The sequence below is a fragment of the Prionailurus viverrinus genome, chromosome C1 (assembly GCF_022837055.1).
Source record: "Prionailurus viverrinus isolate Anna chromosome C1, UM_Priviv_1.0, whole genome shotgun sequence".
In the NCBI taxonomy this organism is placed as follows: domain Eukaryota; kingdom Metazoa; phylum Chordata; class Mammalia; order Carnivora; family Felidae; genus Prionailurus; species Prionailurus viverrinus.
This window is the reverse complement of record NC_062568.1, coordinates 26,015,833-26,036,509: the sequence shown is the minus strand read 5'-3', so window position 1 is coordinate 26,036,509 and position 20,677 is coordinate 26,015,833. Positions and strand designations below refer to the sequence as shown.

At 39.0% G+C, this 20,677-nt stretch overlaps 1 protein-coding gene and 1 non-coding gene across 4 annotated transcripts in view; both read left to right on the top strand.

The window, feature by feature from the left end:
• The window catches only part of PARD3B (par-3 family cell polarity regulator beta), a 1,023,096-nt gene that overhangs the window by 312,821 nt on the left and 689,598 nt on the right, over positions 1-20,677 (top strand). The window lies entirely within an intron of this gene.
• On the top strand, positions 12,403-12,514 carry LOC125174241 (U6 spliceosomal RNA). The gene has a single exon (XR_007155357.1). It is a non-coding gene; the product is annotated as a U6 spliceosomal RNA (small nuclear RNA).

The following is a 20,677-nucleotide window of genomic DNA, read 5'->3' as shown; positions in this document are numbered from 1 at the left end:
TACATCAATTTAACTATGGCTGTGTGTTCTTAGAACTGAGTAACTTCCTCAGACTGAACATATTAAATTAGTTTCAATTTCCTGCCAAAATTTATAGACAGGTTGTAAATGAAAAAGCTGCCTCTGCTCTTCATTATCACTATGCATTATAGTTTTTTAAATAAAAATGTTATTTACTTGCACCTACTGTCAGATATTAAACTACAGAGGCATCCATCAACAGTTCTGTTGGAACTGTAAAGAAAAAAGTCATGTAACAGCACACCTGGCTTTAGTGTTATAGCTCAGAGTTAGTGTTGCAAGGTGACTTTGATATGTCAGAAAAGCTAATTATGTCCCATCAAAGGACTGAAGAAATTGCCTTTTTTAATGAAAAGTATTTTATAGGAGGTGACAGTGATCTTAGGCAAAGCAGTAAAACTAGGTGTATAATTATATAAATTCTTTAAATTCTTATTAGACTTAGCTAATTGACATGTTACTGTCCAATGTAGAAAAAAATGGTTAAACATAAAAAAAAGAACAGTGGTTTTGGACTGTACTGATACAGTAATCTAAAATTGAGTCTGTCTCCATTCTTCCAAGTCTAGTCTTAATTCTTTCCTGACACCTATTTATAGTTAGGCATGTTTTTACTTGAAATGAGACTGTAGTGGATTTTTATTAGAATAAACTATTAGTCAACAAAATAAAAAGGCAGCCTATGGAATGGGAAAAAATATTTGCACGTCACCTATCTAATAAGGGCTCGATATCCAAAATGTATAAAGGACAACTCAATCGCATAAATAATACATACATACATACATACATACATACATACATACAGCATGCCTGATTAAAAATTGGCAAAGGACCTGAGTAGATGTTTTTCTAAGGAACACCTACAAATATCCAACAGGTATATGAAAAGATGCCCGGGGCGCCTGACTGGCATAGCCAGTGGAGGCTGTGCAACTCTTGGTCTTGGGGTTGTGGGTTCGAGCCCCACATTGCATGTAGAGATTACTTTAAAAAAAACCTTTAAAAACAAAAAAACTAATCATCAGGGACATACAAATTAAAAGCACGATTATATATGCTTTCACATCTGTTAGAGTGGCTATCTATCATCAAAAAGAGAAAAGAGAACCCTTGTGCACTGGTGGTGAGAATGTAAAGTGGTCCAGCCATTATGGAAAACAGTATGGAGGCTCCTCAAAGAATCAAAAACAGAACTGTCATATCATCCGCTGATCCTAATTCTGGGTATATAGCCAAAAGAAATTAAATCTGTATCTAGAAGAGATATCTGTACTCCCATGTTCCTTCTGTATTATTCATAATAGTCAAGATAGGGCACCAACCTAAGTGTCCACTGACAGACTAAATAAAACGTGCATGTGTGTATATGTGAATATCTATACATATTTATATATGTATAGGTATGTCTGTGTGTCTGTGTCATACAGAATGGAATATTGTTCATCCATTAAAAGAGCTGTAAATCCCTCATTTGCAACAACATGGATGAACCTGGAGAATATTACATGGAATAAGCCAAACATAGAAATACTCTGTGACCTCATATGTGAAAACTAAAAGTTGAATTCACAGAAACATGGAGTAGAATGGTGGTCGCTGGGTTCCCTAGGGTGAATGAAATAGGGAGATGTTGGTCAAAGTATACAAAGTTTCAGTTGTAAGATAAATAAGTTTTGAGGATCTAATGTATGTCTTGGTGATTATATCAAATAATACTATATGGTATAGTGGAAATTTGCTGAGGGTAGGACTTAAATATTCTAATCACTGCTACCCCCCAAAGGTAACTGTGGGAGGTGAGATGATGGGTGTGCTAATTAGCTTGGATCTGGTCATCATTTCACAGTGTATAGATACATCAAATCATCACATGGTATGCCTTAAATATATATAATTTTTAATTGTCAATTATATCTCAATAAAGCTAGAACAAAAAGGGATAAGCTATCAGTAACATATATATGCTCCTGAAAATAAAAAATACAATTTTCCTAGCTCAAGGGTAATAACTTTGATAGGCATATGGTACTATTTTATGTTTCTTATACATACATACATACATACCTATAAATTTAATTTTTATTTCTTTAGAGCCATATCAAGGGTGACTGTGAAGTGAGTCCTGCTGTTTTGTATATAAGGATTAAGAGCAGAACTTTTTATTGTTAGCTTTGACAGAACGTATGTGATTATTAGTGATGTCTTTTTTTAGAAAATTGTAAATTATAGGAATGCCGCGCAGGAGGAAAGAAATGAAGCATACAGTAGTTATTTAGGTTTACAAGATTGACAGTGATTTTTTTTCTTCATAGAAGGTTCAGTACTTAAAGCAGAGAGCTGTAATTGTTGGTTGCTTTAGATGCCCTTAGCTATTTGGGATGTGGAAAGATGTATGCTATAAATGTTTTACTCCCGTAATTGTCATGACTTCAGAATGGTTCAATTATAGCTGTTTTGTAGGAAAGGTGCATGAAGAAATTATTTCTGGTGGCATTCCATAATGATGGCCATCCAGTTTTTAAAAAATTGTAAGTGTGAAGAAAATGAACCTGTTTTTGTTACTGGAAGCCAGCATGGTTCCCAATGTTCCCTATTTCTGCATCTCAGACAGTAGTCCAGGCAGGAACTGTGACAGAGCAAGCAACCAAGAATAGTTGTTTCAGTGCTTGGGTTAGGAGAACTTCTTGAGGAATGCTTAAGCTACTTGGATTTATGATTCCGAAATCATAAAGTGAGACTTGAAGGTATTAACTAGCCAGGTCACGGAGTGCCTGTATTTGAGTACAGGTAATCAGGGTATGGTATTTGCTCATTCTAACTCATGTTTTGTGACAGAGACTGTATCACCTGTCTCTCTGAGTATCTGATAATGCCATGGTCCTCTCTGAGGCTGCTCAGCTTCTGTGACAGTGTGGCACTCATGAAGGAAACCAATGTCAAAATGGATAATTTATAGGAATCTAGGCCAGAGCATTTTCTTGAGAATCAGATGTGTTTTTTTAAATGTTTATTTTTGAGAGAGAGAGGGAGGGAGGGGGAGGCGGAGGGGTAGAGAGAAGGAGATAGAGGATCCAAAGCGGGCTCTGCAGAGCTGACAGCAAGGAGCCCAATGCGGGGCTCGAACTCACGAACCTGTGAGATTGTGACCTGAGCTGAAGTTGGACGCTTAACCAGCTGGGCCACACAGGTGCCCTTGGACAATCAAATGTCGTAAGGGTTTGTGAAGGTAGTGTGAAATGTTGAAATAACTCTTGATTGCTCCCATTGCGTGCGCTTTGTAAAGCTCGTGAAGATGGTCTCTTATCAGCATTAAAAGACTGGGGAATTGAATATTTGGTTGGAGGTGATTTGGCTTGTATGGTTGTGCTAATCAATTTTTGCACTTAAAGCTCATAGCTTGAGTTTGAAATTAGGTTTGCAGATCCTGGGTATCCCTGGGCTTATTGTTTTCGCCAGTACTGCATTGCCTGGCCAACAAAAGCCAGGTGCCAGACTCCAGTCAGATTTAAATGGACTCTAACTGATGATTAGAATTTCAGTGGGAAAGAAAAGCAAGGTTCTTTCCACTTTGCTTTATTAGCTGTGAAATAGCTAAGCATCCTTTTATATTGATCAGACATAATGTGACTGTTCTAAAGAATTTATTTCTTTGATGTTCCTGAATTGTGCTTTTCAAAAGGAATAGTTGAGGTCCATGATTTTCTTTTCTAGACTGCCAACTTCTGGTATGTAGAGATTGCTCTATAAAATGCCCACCCCCGGCTGTGAAGGATTCTTCTCACTGTTTTCAAAGGGGGTTGTCAAAGCCCAAGAAGAAAAAAGGTTGGCTGTTGGTGTTCTCTGAGAAAGCTTAGGAGAGTTGTTTGTGCCTTAACATCCTTTAGCTGTCTTCCCTGTTGGAGTTAGCTGTCCTCTGTCTCTGTCTTTGGCCAGTCGCCTGCAAGTTCCATATACATAGCAGGTTGGAATACAGCACAGTATGCAACAGCCTTGTTATCTCCCAGAGAGGTATAGCTGATATGGCATTGCATACAAATGACTTTCTCATGGACAGGATATCTGGTCTAACTACTTAAAAATATTGCATAAGCCTATAGGGAGCACTAGCTAACTAATACAATAATTATTTAGGAGTAGAGCCAACATGCTGCAATGATATTAGAACAAACGTGTTGCATTTTCTGTTTATGTATGTCTGTTGGCATCTTGAATTAATATTTTATCACATTTCATTAAGAAAAAAAAAAGCCAGAGAAGCCTTGCAAGTAAGAGCATTGGAATTGCCTGTTATGTAAAGTTAGGAAATTTCTATGAAACTTCTTCTATCTTGACAAAATAATTTCTCAACGCTGAAAACAATTCATGTTTAACCTCATTGTTAAGCAGAGTCAAGTATTTTCTTGAGGTCTGTGCTCTAGAAAAGCATGACCGAATTAGTTGCTATCTTTAGCTACTGAGTTTTTTTTTCTTTTTTTTTTTTAATGTGTGTAAAATGCCATTCTCGAAAGTATGGTTAAGTTGTTATTGTTATTACTATTATTATTATTATCATTATCATTATTATTATTATTATTATTATTATTATTTGGCTAAATACAGAGTGGATTGACAAAACTCAGTATCTTGTCAAGGTAAACCTTAATTGATGGCTATTTCTTCAGCTGGATGCTGGCCTTTTTTTTTTTATGTATAGCTTTGATTATACGTTGGCAATACATTAACCTAATATTTGAAATCTGGCTTAAATTTTTGAAAACAATGAGGAAATTTTAAGTTTTTTTTTTCCCTTGCTTTTAGTCATAAATGACTCAACATTGTCATTTTCAGTGGCTGGGGAAATTAGTTGTTTTAAGTTCTATATATCAGTCTGAAAAATAAGAACTCTTGGGTTTGTTGGATGGTTTCCAACAGTGACATGCTGATCTTAATGGTGACCAGGCTTCTTTCAAAGTCAAATTGCTGGTGGAAGGATTCCAGGCTAAGCTAAAGAAAGAAGATCTGGGGCTCTGTACACATTTTTATATGGCCTTGTCTTGGGTCGTGGTAAAGGAGGAATGGATTGTTCACAGAAAGAATTGGCGATCAGGAATCAAAAGTCTGAATGGGCAGTCATCAGTCATGGTCTAGGCATCTGTCTTCCTCTTCCTGAGTGATAAAGGGGTGTTTTGTTCTGGCCCTGAATCTTGGGTGTTCTGGGAGAGGCAAAACTAGACCTAGGTACCAAGAATTGGTGTTATGCTATGATCATCATTCTTGAGAGGGTCTGGTAGCTAGCTGATAGCCTTGACCAAAGCATCTGTGAGACCCATTCTGGGATCAGGTAGCAAAAACCCCTTCTTAGATGTACTTGGGTATATTGCATGCTTCCTTTTTTCTTTAGCAAGGCGTAGAGCAAAGTCTCAGCTGCACTGAAGCATGAAGCTGTGAACTAACATACACTGCCTTTGGAATACAATCTGAGGTTGATTTTAATTTCAAAACTTTGCATATCAAGGAAAGCAATTTTGTAAATTCCCAGTCTTTTAACATTTTTTAATTTATTTTTGAGACAGAGACAGAGCATGAACGGGGGAGGGGCAGAGAGAGAGGGAGACACAGAATCCGAAGCAGCCTCCAGGCTCTGAGCCATCAGCCCAGAGCCCGACGCAGGGCTCGAACTCACGGACCACGAGATCGTGACCTGAGCTGAAGTCGGACGCTTAACCGACTGAGCCACCCAGGCGCCCCAATTCCCTGTCTTTTAAAATCTGTGCCATCCTCTCTTTCGTAGAAGTAGGGATCCAGTGAAAAATTTTTGTTACCTGCCAATACTTCAGTCCCATTGTACACATGGTTATTATCGTTAAATTTAGTGCTAAATTGCCTTAAATATTTTTCTCGATTACATGTTTCATGAGGTCAACAATCAGATAATCCTTTTATAATCCTTCTGAAATTTAGCATAATATTGGGCAATCTAGAAATGTCAATAGACTGCTTTACCACTGGGTTGATTTATTTTTTGTCAAGTGGCTGATTATAGAAGCTTTATCTGTAGGTTGTCTCTTTTATTTACCTCTCTTCTTCATTCCTCACAAAGGATTGCTGAATGTATTGGTAGTTAAGAATCCTTGACAAAACATCTGCATGGAAAGCTGCAAGTTGATTCTTTGGGCTCTAAACTAGGAGACCTGCCACAGGAACCTTTCTGTGTTTTGACCTTGGTTTAAAACATTGCTACTAAAAGTGTAGTTTTTGGAGAGCAAGGCATCACCTGTAAGCTTATTAGAAATGCAAAATTGTGGCCTTGTGCCCAGTCACTGGCTTAGAAGACGTTTGAGGGAAGTCAGGTGACTATGAATCTCCAAAGATCAAAACTGCTACAACAGAACCAGAGTGAACCTTCTGTACTGTGACATACCATTCAGGATGAGTTTTCAAGTCCTGGTGGAGCTTTGGTCATTATACCAACCCCATTCTTTGTATGCCTTTACCAGGCACAGCAGACTAGACTTTTCTATGAACACAAACAGCTTCTGTTGCTTGTAAAGACACCTAGTAGTGCACATCTAGAAAGTCTTCCTTAATGTTTTCTAGTTTGTTTTGGATACTATGTAAATAGGAATTTATATGTTTTCTCAGTATCTCTGGCAATAGAGTAACAATAAGTGTCCAAATGGTTGTTGAATCACCTTTGTTGTCATCATTAACTCTTTGTTATGTTGACATTATGAACTAGTAGGGGAGTCTGGGCCTTGGCACCTACTGGAAACGGGGTTTAAATCTTGGATTTACTGCTTACTCTCAGACCTATGCAACTTCAAACTAGTAACTTCATCTCTTGAGCCTCCGTATCCTCAACTATTAAATGAAACTATAAGACCAAGTGTTTACCATCTCTGCCCTTCATTTTGGTTAAAGACTTGACCAAGGAGGGATTTGAGAAGTCCATATACCCGACACACACATGGATCCAAGAAATGGTAGAAATTATCACCATCATCACCATCTCTTTCTCTTATGGTAACTGTGTTGATATTCTATTTTCTAAAATACTGTTGAGATCTAGATTGTTGTTCAGTATTTCATTTTTGGTTAGGAATGTGTCTTCTGTATTCAAATCCATGAACCACATTGGTAGGAATAAACACAAGGTAATAGTTAATTAAGTTTTCCATCTCTTCTAGGGCTAAAAGTGAGGTTGCTTAACCTTTGGTAGTAGCAGATAGAAGGTACCTGAGAGCCCTGTTTTGTCCCTAGAGGACCACTGCAAATGAGATTTTTGCTAATAGACAAGGGCTGATGAGGTGAAAAATATGATTTTTCCTATTTTCACAATAGATTATATCGATTATGTGTGCAAATTTGGAATGCAACTGTTACAATAAATGAAAGAGGCCTATCTTATTAAGGACAAATGAAGGGAAAGTTGTATAATTTGAATATTTTGTAAATAGAATTGTGGCTTTGTAACCATCACATTGTGTGTGTGTGTGTGTGTGTGTGTGTGTTTAATCCTCTGCATTTTGTTTCCAAAAAGAAATAATGAAACCGTCAATAGAATAGAAAATTTCCTTCTGGTAATAGCAAAATATTCTCTCTCAACATAAAGAAGTTGTGCTGGTGAGTGTGTAAATGTTTTCTTCAGGGAGAACTAATATGTATTGAACACCTTTTATTCTGGCCATGGTACACATTCGATTTCACCCTTATGAAAGCCCTTTGAGAGAAATTACGTTACTCGTATTTTAGAGATAAGCAACTAGTCTCAGAGTTCGGTAAACTGGAGCTTCATTCAAGATCTGTGCTTGTTCCACTCAGAGATGGACTGTGAAAAAGACTATAGAGATTGGGGACCGAGTTAACTGAACTTGATTATTAATTGTGGGGAGCATGGTCTAATGTGTTTCCAGTGTAGAGTTGATTACATGTGTGTGTCATTTTCATGGTTGAATTGTGAAAACCTTAAAGATTCAGGGATGCCCATTTTATATCTAAAATTGAAGCTGATGTCCTCTGTAGTTGCTCAAGAAATGTTTGTGGACTGGATGCTGACGGAGAGCGTCCCTGCTCCTCTGGACTGTGTGCCACCAGTACGAAGAGCTTCTCAGCATGGCGGCCATCACCAGTGTCACTTTGCCCATGTTTCATTTTCTACGTGATGTTAATGCGCACTGGGACGTGTGCAAAGAAGAATTGAATTGCAAACTGGGTTGCCTGTAGTTTTCTCCAGTCCACGATTTTAAGGCTGAATAAATTCATCAACTTATTTGAGAGCCTTCAGTTTTGTTTATAAAGCCTTACAAAGCATTTGCCATCCTGAACCAGCTGTCGAAGATAAGGCTCCGTCATCTCGGGAGCCTTGCCTGGGTGGGCTGGTCACATTTTTACACAGGGATGTGGGAAGACAAATCTTATCCTCGGGCTTTTCTGTAAACCAAAGTCACAAATTAGGTTGTATATTCTCAACCTGTTTTATGAACTCCCGTCATAAATCATGACACTATAACATCAACATTTGACCCTCATTATGAGGCATCCTTGCTTTAGTACCAGTGCCTCCAGTGAAAATGAGAAACGCTCTGAGGTCTTACTTGGTGAATTCCTGGGTGTTGCCCGACAGTGCTTTCTCTCCCAACGTAAAGGGTCTTGGTGTTTTATGAATTTTTCTTCAGTGTGTGTATTTCTGTCACACTTGACAGTTCTGATTAATGGTCCTTAGGCTGAGTACTAGTTTTTAACAGAGGAAAATACTTGATATTATTAAGCAGGGCCTGGTTGGATATGCTTGGGGGATGCAGGACACAGAATTTAAAAATACTTGAGATTGGTGTCTGGGCAACATGTGAAATCATACAAACGAATATAATCAATAATCTCTCTTCAGTGCCAGGCAAGCCCTGTGACAACTGTTGGGTTCGTTTGGGGCTGGCTGGAACTACTGAAGAATAAAAATGTTTTCTGTGAGCTGAACGTGATCTAGAGATAAGGGCACTTGGGGATTCTCGTCCTTGGAAGGATCAGATAGTTGGTCTGTTTTATATCAGGGTGTCATACAAAGGCAATTTTTTTTTTTTTTAGGTGGGGCTCTAGCCTAATGACTGTGACTGCCTAACAGTCACTACTGTTTTCTGGCAGTTAGTTGAAGAATTTTCAAAGGCCTGCAGGGTATGTGCATTATACTGAGTATTTTATGCAGCAAGCCCGTTGAGGCATTTTGGCATTCTTCTTAAAAAATCAGTTTTCTTTTTCATCCATTCAAAAACAGGTAAACTGGATCTCCTTTGATTCCTTTGTTTTTGGTTTAGGGAAAGTTATCTGTTCAATTGAGATGAATAGTGATTGGATTATATTACTGTAATTCATTTATTAACCAAGCATTAGAATCCACAGTAGTGTGTTTCCATCTTAGAACCCACAAATTACCAATTAAACACAACCTTCTGTTCTAAAACAATGTGATTATTTTTATTTAAGCCTATTTTGGAAGCTGAGTCACTCGCCGCCTGCATATATCTTTGTTTAAAAAGCATTAGTGGAATATTATTGAGGCTGAAGCCATTATTTGTTTCTTTGTGATTTACGGGAGTAAATGCTAATAGCTTTTCGTTCAGACGAAGCCCGGCCACGTTTGGGATGTCCCTTCTGCATGTTGGCTAGTTATAGCAAGTTTCAAAAGCAAAACACTCAAGAAATCTTAGCACTTTAAAAATAAAATTAATTTATTTGAAATGTTAATAAGCTCTTTCAATGAAAAGAAGGCCAAACTATAGATGAGAATGTTGGTTTCTTTGACTTAACAATATTGATTGAGTACTGCTCTTTACTTGGCTCCATTTAATTTCCTTTGGGAGATTTCAGCAAATTTAAAATCACATCCCTGCTTTCAAGCAGAAGACGGCGTGACTGCAGACATAACATGAACACACGTGAAAAGCTAAATAGCAGTACAGGGCAACTCTTTACAAGCGTCACGAGACAAGGTAGTGTATGTTTCACTTCCAGAAGTTGACACAGGATTTGGATTTGTGTTTATGACAAAGAACTCACTGTGGATTTGAATATCCAGACAAGTCTTCGGAGAGGTGGTGAAATTTGAGCTGATCTCAAGGATCATTCAGGAGATGAGGGTTCCAGCTTTCCGGCTGGGAGGGATGGTATGAGGAGGGCTGGGAGGTACATGGCATGGTCTGTAGAGCGTCAAGAAGCAGGAGAAGGGCGGAAGCAAAAGGGCAGAAACAAGACGCTAGACAGGCATGATCGACAATTTTGCAGGGAGGAAAGAAGTTGAGAAGCGTTGAAAATCCATGCTTTTCTGGACATCTGTCTTGAAATATCCTCTAAACGTTGGTGCATGTGTAATGAAATTCACTCACCAACCATAAGGCCGAGGCTGAGGATGCCGGTTTTGAAGCCTTCCCAGGAGAGGGATTGAGTGGCAGTGCATAGCGGGAAGTGCAGTGGACCACGGGGTCAGTAGGAGAAGATACTCACAGAGCAGACAGCTCCCTGAGAAGAATATTGTGTCTCACAGGCAGAGGAAACGGCAGAGCTTGGAAGTTGGTATCAAGGGGACATGAATGTGTTAGAAGGTGTGGAGGTGCCAAGATGACGAGGTCTGAGAAAAGTCCCTTAGTCATGACAGTGGAAACCTTTTGAGAATCCAGTAAAAGAGTAAGAAGCAAGCAATTTGGTTGGCATAGGAAAGCATAGCTAGATGTTTTGTGAAATGTGACAGATGGTAGAATCTATAAGCTAAAGCATTAAAGATGATATTCTGAATAGCTGGTTATGTCCCAGATAAGCAAGAGCAGAAGATGACTATGTGTGTAGATGAAAGGGTGAGACGAGTAAATATCACTGGGCTCCCAGCGGTCACTGCTTCATGAATGAGATGATCCAACATTTTAGGGAAACCCTGAGCCAGTCCTGCTTCTCTTTATTTTGCCGCCCAGCTACTCGAGATTCGTTCTCTAGACCCTTTAATTCTTCAGGACCATCCTAGGCCCGACCTGAACTCACCAAATCAGTTGTCTCACATCCCTTAATTATACCCATAGATGCTGGACTCCTTCCAAAGCTCTTCTCTGCTCCTTCTTTATAATTTTGATTCATTTTACATTATTAAGAATTAAAGACACAGAAGGCTTTATAGTGAATGCTGTGTGATGAATCAGGCAGTTTTCAGTCTTTCTTTCTTTTTTTTTTAATGTTTATTTTTGAGAGACAGAGACAGAGTGCAGGTGGGGAAGGGGCAAAGAGAGGGAGACACAGAATCTGAAGCAGGCTCCAGGCTCTGAGCTGTCAGCACAGAGCTCGACGCGGGGCTTGAATTCATGAACCGCGAGATCATGACCTGAGCTGGAGTCAGACGCTTAACCGACTGAGCCACCCAGGCGCCCCTCGGTCTTTCTACCATAAGTAAAGGGGATGCTGATGTCAGCTAACTTCCTCAATGGGCACTGCCAACTACATAATTTGCAAAATGAGAATGCAAGCCCATTGTTCAAAACCTATTAAGAAAATGAGAAATTCAAGACAACAAGAGAGCATTAAGCCTAGCAAAGTGTATGGTTCTTTGACTACATAAAGCACCTACCCATGAAGCTAGCTCAGTCTGTGTGACTGTTCAGGCCAGCAAGAGGGCAATAACTGTACTGTTGTCCTAAGAAAAGACGTGATGAAAAGTACGTTTGAACAAGAAAGTGAATAATGTTGACTAAAGTTCTTCTATGTTGTCAGTTTCCACCAGCCAGCCGATTTGGCTGGGCACACCCGTGATAGCCGTTCACAGCGTCAAAATGGTCTTTTTTCCATCCGGTCCACCACTGACCCCACAAAATAGGCAGGGAGGGCGAAAAGAAAATTGAAGATGTTAGCACGCTTTCAGGGTAATGCCTAACATCCCCCCCCCCCCCACTAATCTGTGTTTCTAATAGCTTCTAAACGGGCAGCATTCAAATCAGTTCCCTGGAAGTGCTGATTCTAAAACCATCTGAATTATGGTGACATCTTTTTTCTTCCTGTAGAGAAAAAGGTGTGAACTGTTGTTTTTCCAGAAGTTCGGTTTTACTTGTGGAATGTATTCTCTGGGGTTGTTTTATTGCAGCTAAATGCAGAATTAACTGCTGGCTTTGCCTTTCCCCCAGACTGGTGGGTAGCACTTACCACATTTCTAATCCCCATGGCTCTCAGCCAGCGTCTCGGTGCCACATGAATGGTTCAGTGGCCTGAGTGTGTGTAGGGAGGTATGCTTTGGTTTGGCATTGTGTGCGAAGTAGGCATACTTACTGAATAAATAATGAAGTGCCATTTTCTTTTCTTCATCCACGTCTTTTCAGCAGACGAAGACAGAGCCCGGAGCTGCACGGCGGTATTGGGAACTCTTCTGCTTTGTGCTTACTTTTCACTTCGGCAGCACATATACTAAAATCGGAACAATACAGAGGCGATTAGCATGGCCCCTGTGTCTAGGAACTCTTCTGCTTTGCTAAAGTAGGAGAAATTACTTTTCACTTACCAGTCAAGTTTCCTTTGCCTCCATATGCAGCGGTAGGGATGTCTCAGTTGATGAAATGCAAACTGTTGGCCAAAATGTGTATACATTAGACAAATATTAAATTCACTACATAAGTATTTAAAGAAACACAGGTTAATGGGTTCTTCACGTTCAGGTACTATCACTGATTCCCCCTGTTGTTATTGTCTTTGACCGTTTTTGTTTGAATAAATGAAATTGGCCGAAGAGGGGCCAGAAAACATTCTCAATCAGTTGTATCACAAAGTAACAACTGAGACAGATACACACGTGACCTAAGGCCTGCCAGTCACAGTGAGATAGCCATGTCCCCGCTGGCCCCACTTCCCATCCCTTCCTCCCTCGTCCATTCATTTTTTTTACGAAGTTATAGCACGTTTTACTGCAGCCACTACGGCATCTTTTTCGTCTGGAGGATTAGAATGTTTGATGCGGATGTTGTTTTGGATCTAAAACAACTGTAACATTGATCCTTTTCAACGGGCACAAGATATTATCTCTTGCCATCATCCACTGCCTCCACTAGGGTATGCTGGGAATCTGTATCTAATTACCTGTGCAGCTAATTACCTCTGCCATGTTAAGCAGCAGCGGTAATCTCATTTCCCTTTCAAGTCCATTTTTATGACATCAAACCGTATTATATTCCCCTTTTAATGGCTGCTGACAAAATTACAGCAGCACCACCCAGGACTCAACACGGAATCGGCCTGCCCGTGACACAGCTGTACCTTGTATGTTTTCTGTTGAATCCTTTTCTGTTTTTGCAGTGTGCTATTAAGTACCTGTGTCCGAATCACCTCCCCATAGCTCCGTTTGTTTGATTAGCATTACGCTACTGTGACAAGACACTATATCAGTAGTAATCGATCTGATTAGCATGGAGATGATATGAACACGGATTGTATTGATGTTTAATAGTGCAGGCATCCAGGTGCTGTAAACATTATAGATGTTTTCGTATGCTGTGTGCAGGTCTCTGTAATGAAGACAGCGACCACAGCAGATTTTAGAGCTCGATGATTTATCTTCTGCCAAGTGCCACTGTGGGTCTTGCGTAGTATATGGCACTCCTGTACTAGGTCCGCACAAAATGTTTTAATCAGCATTCAAAATAACGCAAGTATTTTCACTGGGCAGATTTCGAATCTGGCTTTATTAAGAGATGCTTGCCACGCTGCAGTAAAAAGCTTACTGCAGTCTCATTGAAAACCAGCCACATTCTTCTGCGAACTCTATCCTCAGGTTACTTTATTATTATAATGCATCCCATTTTTTAAAAAGACCTGTCAGAGTTTTGTGCCACAAAACCTTTTTACATTCACGCCACGTAGTCACGCTTAAAATTTAGCTATCGTATCTGGTTTCACTTTGATTAAATTTTGTGCTAAAGATCACTTATTGATCTGGATTCTGCGGGTGAAGGAAGAATCAGCTGACCACCATTTGGGAGCTGGCTCTTGGCAGCAGGTGATGAACAGAAGGGAGTCTCTGCCAGGGAACATTTTGTGTAAATTGGTGAACGTTTTGCTGGGATACAGTGGAGAGAGGACATTCCTAGAAAAAGATCTTGCTTTGACATCGGGCATTAATCCTGCTATCTACCTATGTCTCTAAACTCTTTTTGTAAAGTAACAGAAGTGGAGGTCAGGAGGTTGCTGGGGTTCTTTTGTTGTTTGAGAAAAGAAAACATTTAGAGTTTAGGGATTTTCTCATTTCATTTGTATAGTCTTGTGGACTTTTAAATTTCCGATTAAGATCGTAACGTATAGTGATAGAAAAGGAGACAGTATGAGGTGAAGATCCGAAACATGTTCTTGAGAGTTTTGTCATCTTCCTTGTGTGTGTGCACATATATGTGCATATACACACGTGTGATACATACATACGCAGTTCATGCATACCTGCACACACACAGATACGCCTGCACACATGCATGTGAGTTGGTGTGTACTGCATTTATTTATATTTGTCTTTGCCTTCATGGGTCTGTTGTCTGTCCTCTTTTCTCCCATCTCCCCATTATACATAGACGCCTAGTACCAGAGCCAAACGTGATTACTGATTTGTAAAAATTGTCCTCATTCATCTTTCTGGACCTCCCAGTTGTCACCACCATACCTGGAGAGCTACCATTTGCCTGTCACTGCTCCACTCTGTCCCTTTGGATAGTTTTCCAGAATTTGCCTTCCTCTGAGCACTCCTAGAGCTTCGTACATGCCTTCTCTTATGGCACTCCTGACTTTGTGCTTATATGTCAGTGCCATCTGCCTTAGGATTGAGGGGTCCTTGAAGGCAGTGACTAATAATTACCCATATTTGTATATATGACAACTAGCAGAATGCAAAGTCTTTATTTATTTTTTAAATTTATTTATTTGTTTATTTTTAAAGTTTGTTTATTTTGAGAGAGAGAGAGAGAGCACAACCGAGGGAGAGCGGATGGGGAGGAAGAGAGAGGATTCCAAGCAGGTTCTGCACTGTCAGCACAGAGCCCAACGCGGGGCTTAAACCCACAGTCTGTGAGATCATGACATGAGCTGAAGTCAAAAGGCAGACACTTAATTGACTGAGCCACCCAGGCACCCCTAAGCATTTATTTAACACATATGCATGGAGTGCCTCTTGAAGCTTACATTGGTGTGAGAGAGAAAAAGTTGTTGCTAAGTAGATGGGGAGCGCCGGAGGGGACAGGATAAAGTGGAAAATACTTACATGGAGTGAACAGTCTTGGGGAAGTGAGCAAGGAGTGCAGAGCTCCTGGGACTGGGACACACGTGGACTCTTTGAGCAGTAGCAAGAGAACATTTGTGGTTGAAGCTGACATGAGGAGGGAGAGTGGTGACAGGTGAGGTCAGATGTGTGTGGTGGGAGAGGAAGGTGGTTTAGATCATTGTGGGCCTCATAACACTTTGGTTTCTTGGAATAAAGTAGGGACTCCTTAAATTAGATAAGAGGTTTAGAGCAGGGGGTTAAAATCATCCAATATATCAGTGCAGTTGTGGGATCGCTCTGGCTGCTGTGTTGAGAACATGATGGAGGAGACCAGTTAGGGGGCAAGACGCATGATGGGAGATGTCAGTGGCTTGGACCAGAATGATCTCAGACAAGGTGAAGAGATGGAGTCAGATTCTTGGTATATGTGGAAAACAGAATCAATAGGATTTAATGATAGATTAGATGGGAAATGAAAACGAGAAGGAAAAAAAAAGGCCATTCTAAGCATTTATCTCTGCAACTACAAGAAAGGAGTCTCCATTTATTGAGCTAGGAGAAACCAGTTGAGTGAGGGGATCTAGGCTGGGAGAAGGGAGAATCGATAAGTCCTTACTGTATGTGTTTAGTTAGAAATGACTATTATGCATCTAGGTAAAAAAGGTAATTTGACATATAGTTACAAAAAGACTGAAGCTTCTGGAAAAGGTCCATGGAGAAGAATAAATGGGGTGTTTCAGCGGATAACCGGTTTTTAAATAGTGGTACTGGATGATCCCACTTAGGGAGTGGGTATAGGTCTGACCTAGCACATTTCAGTATCTAAATATCAGAGAAGGGTTGGGAAAATGGAGGAACCGGTACAGGAGGCAAATCAAAAGAGGATACGTTGTCCTGGCAATCAAGCGAAGAAAGCTTTTCAAGGAGGAAGAAGTGATCAACTTTGTAAGATGAGTAAGAGGAGGGATGAAAAATGGCAAGTTGCGCATCATAGGTCATGTCTAGGATGGCTGTTTCCGTGAAATAGTAAGACTAAGACAGAAGTGCAGGCAGTTAGTAGAGCCAGAGTTTCCTAGTGCTTTCAAGGGGTTCTGCTGGACAGTTGAGTGGAGAAGTAGAAATGTACCTGGAGGGCAACATAGCGTAAAAGGAGGGGTTTTCATTAGATGACACTAAGTAACTAAAATCCTATTTATATGGTAGATTACTAACTGAGCAAGTGCATGTACTTAAAGAGCCCAAAGCTGTGTTGTCCAAAAGAAATAACATGTAAACCATATGTGTAGTTTTCAATTTTCTAGTAGCCACACTAAGATGTAAAAACTTCTATTTAACTCTATGTACAAATATTATTATTCAAGATGTAACCAGGGTAATTGATTGAGATAGTGTGTGCTCTGTTTTCATACTGACTTCAGAATCCATGTGTAATTTTACAAATACTGTATAGCATTTCTAAATCGGGAACCCTATTGCAAAGCTCAGCAGCCACATGTGAGTAGTGAGTACCATATTGGATAATGCAGTTCTTGATATTGCCCCTCTCAAATAAGAAAGAACTGTGGTTGAAAGTAAAGCAGAATAACTTGGATTAAATCACATCACTTATTCAGAGTGTATAATTTGTACCAATTGTTACACACTGAATAAGAAATTAAGATGGAGTAGTTGCATTAATATCACAGAAGTAAAACTATTTTTTTTCCATTTTAAAAATTTGCACTTTTTAAGAATATGGTTTTTTTAAGTTGATTTATTTATTTTGGGAGAGTGGGAGAGGGTGAGCAGGAGAGGGGCAGGAGGAGAGGGAGAGGGAGAATCCCAAGCAGGCTCCACACTGTCAGCGTGGAGCCCAGTGTGGGGCTCGATCTCAGATATCATGAGATCATGACCTAAGCTGAAGTCAAGATTCAGATGCTTAACCAACTGAGCCACTCAGGAGCCTTAATAAACCATTTTTTACTTGTGGTAAAAGACACAAAACCTGAAATTGACTATCTAATCATTTTAAGTGTAAATTTATTAATTGTAATAAGTTTATTCATACTGTTAGGCAACCATCACCACGATCTAGACTCTTCATGTTGCAAACAAAACAAAACACACAAAACAAAAATACCACCAAAAAACTTTGTGTATTACAAATCTGAAACTGTATACCCATGAAGTGACAAGTCCCTATTCTCCCCCTTTCCCTAATGCCTGTCAACTACCACCCTACTTTCTGTCTCTATTAATTTGACAACTCTAGGTAACTTATAAAATGGAACCATACAGTATGTGTCTTTTTATAACAATGATATGCCACTTTAATCCCATCAAGATGGCTATCATCAAGAAAAAGTAGAAAATACCAAGTGCTGGTAAAGATGTAGAGATATTTAGACCCTTGTGCACTGTTGGATATTTAAAATGTTGTATCCGCTGTGGAACAGTATGGTGGGTCCTCAAAAAAAAAATAAATAAAATCACCAGCAATTCCACTTTCGGATTTATACTCAAAAGAACTGAGAGCAGGATTAGCTCAAAGTTTTTTGTATACCATGTTTCTATTAGCATTATCCACAATAGGGAAAATATGGAAACAACTCAAGTGTCTGCTGGATAAACAAAGAAGCAATATGTGATATACATACAGTAGAATATTATTCAGCCTTGAGAAGAAAAGAAATTCTGACATAGAGTAAAACTATTTTGAATAGAAAAATGACTGTATCCCTTTCAACGCCACTGAGACTTTATCTTAAACTATTTAAGTTAAAAAAAAAAGGCTAATTGCCATTTCAACTATGTGGTTACAGTAAAATTTGAAATGGGTTTTATGTTATTTATAACATTTAAAAAGTTTTGGGTGATTTCAAGGGCATTAAGGGTTTTTTTTTTTTTGATGAATTATACATGTTGGTACTCAAGATTAATGGCGCCCTTGCAAAGAATGTGTGTATTCTACTTGGATCTGTTGAAATTGTAGTAATGGAATAGCATTTTTGTAAGGTTGTAGGTTATACAGACATGTTCTTTAAGCAAACAGTTTTGAGGTGAGGAAAAACAGAGAAATGAGTGCAAACCAGGGTTGGAATAAGTGGAAACTCCTTTTTTTAGGAATACTAGAAAAGGGTGGTAAGACACATGAATTACAGGCACTTTTATTTTTATTTTTCCCTTAACTTTCTGTCCATGGAGAAGTGGAACATCCCTGTCTCAGTTTTCTCCTTAAACAGAGAGGGACTCAGTCTCCTTAGGATATGGCAGTTGTGTGATTCTCTGAAATGGAGATTGTTACAGTAAATTACAAGTTGATAGTCAGTTGTAACTATTGGACACAAATGGTTTGTGTCCAATAATGAAAGTATGAAATAAAGAAATAAACATTGTAAAGCAGCTTGGAGACTGCCCCTGGGTTGAGTTATTGGTGTTTCTGAGATGGACATTTAAAGTGGCTTTCGTGAAAACAAATTCCTTGGATTTATTTTTTTCAAATTTTTGAAATATTAAACATACTTATAGACTACATAAGTGAGATGTTGGAAATAGTACCTTTCAAACAACAATAAAAGACAAAGTGCCTTTGGCTTATAAAGGAGAGATTATAAAAAAGAATAAACTTTATTTGGAGAAATATAATTAAATTTATTTAAAAAAGGGGAAATGAGCTTTATCCAGTTAAGGTAGAAACAGGCTGAAAATATTTGGACTAAAGTAATACATATTTTGAAAAATGGAGGGTTAAGAAAAAAATTTTTAAATAATTCAGGTGCCTGGGTGGCTTAGTTAAGTGTTAGACTTCGGCTCGGGTTATGATCTCGCATGGTTCATGGGTTCAGGCCTCGCGTGGGGTCCGTGCTGACAACTCAGAGCCTGGGGACTGCTTTGGATTCTGTGTCTCCTTCTCTCTCTGCCCTTCCTCTGCTCACACTTTGTCTCTCTGTCTCTCTCAAAAATACATAAACATTAAATAAAAAATAATTCAAGTATACATAGAGCAGTATGAAAGGAAGGATGTGCAAATGTGCATTTCTTTCGAGAAAAATCAAGGAATGCATTTAAATTTAGAGAAATAAGAATCTATAGACAATTAGAATGTGCTAGGTTATGTTATAAATGTGGCTCATTTTCCTTTCCGAAATTGTACGTTGTAAGAATCATTTTTATAAGGCTAGTTTGGAATGTCTTTTGCAATTTTAAGCCAAAAGCTTTTTATGAAACTTTTAACAAACATTGCTTATCATACTCATATAACCATATATATTTTCATAGTTTTGTATTATCTAGCCCTTTAAAGCTGAGAATATAATTTAGATACTTCACAAAAATCTTGATGCTGTAGCCCAACCAAAGTTAGTCTTTTTCACTCTGTTATATATTTACATGTTATATATGAATGAGATTATCTAAATTTACATTTGTTTCTGCTATAAACATTCATACTATAATGTCTTATTTTTGCAGTAAAAGAAGATGTGTAATTCTTACACTAAATTCTGTACTAAAAGTTTATTGTTTGGCTTAAGTAAACTAATTCAAACTTCATGAGCTCCAAAAGGAAAGAACTGATACTAACTTGACTTCATTGTGCTTTTATCTCCAGGATATTTTTATTTTTCCTAATCAGATTCTATGTAGATATAATCCCCTAGCTCTGTCTAAATGCACTTCTTCTGACAGCTTTTTGACTGTAAGAACCGAAAGAATACATGCATGAGAGCAAGTCAGTAGGACAGGAGTTGGAAATACTTAAGCTAAAGGGAATGGTTATTAAGCTATATAAGGAGTCCACCTGAAAAGATCTGCCTTTTTTTTTTTATAAACAGTATCTGAAAAGACAGACAAGACACAAAAAATAGTACTATCCATTTAGCTGTATAGTAAATAGTTCTCTAAAGTGAAATCTGAGCATAAATAATTTATTTCCTTGTGAGTTTTCTTCAAGGTGAGCATTTTTGTTTTCGAATGTACAGGTTCTCTACTGAGACTGTGCTCGAACCAAACTTTTCCACTGCGTGACCTTTGACACCATGCTGTATGCTTGTTCTGTGAAATGGGATTCTGCAAATGCTAGCTGCTGTTATGATTTGTGACTCTATTTGGGGGTAATTAATTTTTTTTTCAACGTTTATTTATTTTTGGGACAGAGAGAGACAGAGCATGAACGGGGGAGGGGCAGAGAGAGAGGGAAACACAGCATCGGAAACAGGCTCCAGGCTCTGAGCCATCAGCCCAGAGCCCGACGCGGGGCTCGAACTCACGGACCGCGAGATCGTGACCTGGCTGAAGTCGGACGCTTAACCGACTGCGCCACCCAGGCACCCCTATTTTGGGGTAATTAAATGAATAAACGAGAAAACTGGAGGTTAGCTATTAAGGAGAGTAGATTAGACATCTGCAAAGCTTGGAATTTTTGCATTACTACAGTCGTGAAAG